Below are 2,847 nucleotides of genomic sequence, written 5' to 3' on the forward strand. Positions count from 1 at the left end.
TACATTTATCATCACTACGGACGCAAGTGAGTACGCGTTGGGAGCGGTACTGTCGCAGGATTGCGAGGGTGATGAGCGACCGGTGGCGTACGCTAGCAGGCGGTTAACAGATGCCGTTCTCATCATTCCTGACAACCGGTGCCGACCCTGGTCTTCCAAATTATTTGGTGTGGTTCATTGTTCACCACTTCCTCTAGCTCTTCCCCCGTACTAGAGAATGCCTAGTACAGGGTTTGGGAGGGAAAAACACTTACTATGCTCCCGACAGTCATTAGTGGTTGTTGGAACTAAGAATGCGACATCGAAAAAAAAAAGCACCGTTGTTTTAAAATATTATTCCTATCAAGATTGCCGAAAATACATCGATGTTTTTGAACATTCTTTTCAGAAACATAAGATCTCTTCCAACGACTTCCGTCAAATTAAAACTGTGCATAGAATGCCTAGTACAGGGTTTGGGAGGGAAAAACACTTACTATGCTCTCGACAGTCATTAGTAGTTGTTTGAACTAAGAATGCGACATCGAAAAAACAAAACATCGATATTTCAAAATATCGTTCTTAAGAAGATTGCCGAAAATACCAAGATGTTTTTTAACATCCATTTCAGTAACATAAGGTCTTTTCCAACGACTTCTTACTATCCAGAACTGTGCATAGAATGCCTAGTACAGGGTTTGGGAGAGAAAAACACTTACTATACTCCCAAAAGTCATTAGTGGTTGTTTAAAATAAGAATGGGACATCGAAAAAAAAATGCATCGATGTCTTAAAATATCATTGCTAAAAGATTGCCGAAAATACCTAGATGTTTTTGAACATCCATTTCAGTAACATAAGGTCTTTTCAACGACTTCTGACTATCTAGAACTGTGCAGAGAATGCTTAGTACAGGGTTTATCAGGGAAAAACACTTACTATGCTCTCGACAGTAATTAGTGGTTGTTTGACCTATGATTGCGACATAGAAAAAAAATAAAAGCATCACTTTTTCAATCAAAGAATGGGACATAGCTCACATAAAAACAGCAATGTTTTAAAATATCGTTGCTTACAATACATGAACCAAAATACAGCGTTGTTTATGAACAACTATTTCAGGAGCATAATGTCGTTTCCAATGATCCCGCATTTTACGGTCTGTAAGAAGTGGTTTTTGAAACAAAGAATCCGACATTGATGTTTTAAAATATTTTTGCTTACAATACATTACCCAAAATACATCGATGTTTATGAACATCGATTTGAGTAACATAAGGTTTGTTCAAACTATCATGCATTCTACGGCCTTTCGGAAGAGCTTTTTCAATAAAAGAATGGGACATCATTCATGGCAATGCTTACAATACATTACCCAAAATACATTGATGTTTTTAAGCAACTATTTCAGGAACATAAGGTGTATTCCAACGATCCCGCATTCTACGGCCTTTATGAGATGGTTTTTGAAACAAAGGATCCGGCATCGACTAAAAAAATATCGATGTTTTAAAATATCGTTGCTTACAATACACTACTCAAAATACTCCTATGTTTTTGAACAACTGTTTGAGAAACAGAAGGTCTGTTCCAACGATCACGCTTCTACGGACATTTCTGTTCAGAAGTGAGGGGGCGCCTTACTTAAACACAACTACTCATTCAATGATTTGTGGGAAACAACAAACATACCTTACGATTGGAAAATGGTTTCAATAATTTCTGCATCTAAACCTGGCAGAGATCCTTTCTAGCTCGAGACCCATCGCCCTCATTTCTTGCCTTGCCAAGACATTTAACATAATGAAACATTACAATAATAAAATATTAAGTTAAAACGTGTTTAGATTTTAGGAATAAAAACGATCAACAACCGACAGTATTATGTTTTTTATAAATGAAAATTACAAAAAAAAAAATATTCTCCTATCAATTTCATTGGACCTCCAAGATGCTTATAACAAAGTTAATATAATTAAGTTAAAAGAAATTTTGGTAAACATCAACCTACCAATTCCGATGACTAATTGGATCGTTAATTACCTTTCATTTAGAACATACCACTTGCAAACATCCGAAGGGGAAGTTAAGGTTCACTCAAATACAGGCTTACCCCAAGGGGATCCGCTAAGTCCCATTCTATTCAATATTTATACACACTTTATAGTCAAGCAACCGCCCGATAAATACAAAATTTTACAATATGCTGACGATTTAATACTATACACTACGTGCTGAAATATATCAGAAGGGTACCACTCACTGGGAAAAGGATTCAATACATTGGAAAACCTACATGCACTTAATGTTCAAATTAACATATCAAAATGCAAAATTATCCCTTTCACAAAAAGAAGATAATTAAACTTAACACAATTAATTATCCACACAAGTAGAGGTGCAATAGAAGTCACAAATATAATAAAATTCTTAGGGGTTTATCTTGACACGAAACTTTCCTTTAGAACACACATCCAAAACACTTACAACAAAGCAACCAAAACATTAAACATTATAAAATCAATAACAGGAGTAACTTGGGGAGCCCACCCACATAATCTACTTACCATTTACAAAGCTATGACGGGACCAATAATAGACTATGCATCCATAATATACAATGAGTCAAGCTCATCATTAATTAAAAAGCTAGATACTACTCAAAACAATGCTCTTAGAGTATGTTTAGGATCATTCCGCACAAGTCCTACAAATACATTGCAAGCAGAAGCAGGCGAATCGCCTCTCCAAATGAGAAGAAATTGGTTAGTAAAAAAAATCCTTTTAAAAGTGGCCTCCGACAGTTGCCACTCTTTATATCAAGGTATTCGAAACGGCACTTTATTCATTCCAAAAGTAGGAATCATA

The sequence above is a fragment of the Halyomorpha halys genome, unplaced genomic scaffold, assembly GCF_000696795.3.
Source record: "Halyomorpha halys isolate HHAL.00 unplaced genomic scaffold, Hhal_1.1 Scaffold1779.1, whole genome shotgun sequence".
Taxonomy (NCBI): domain Eukaryota; kingdom Metazoa; phylum Arthropoda; class Insecta; order Hemiptera; family Pentatomidae; genus Halyomorpha; species Halyomorpha halys.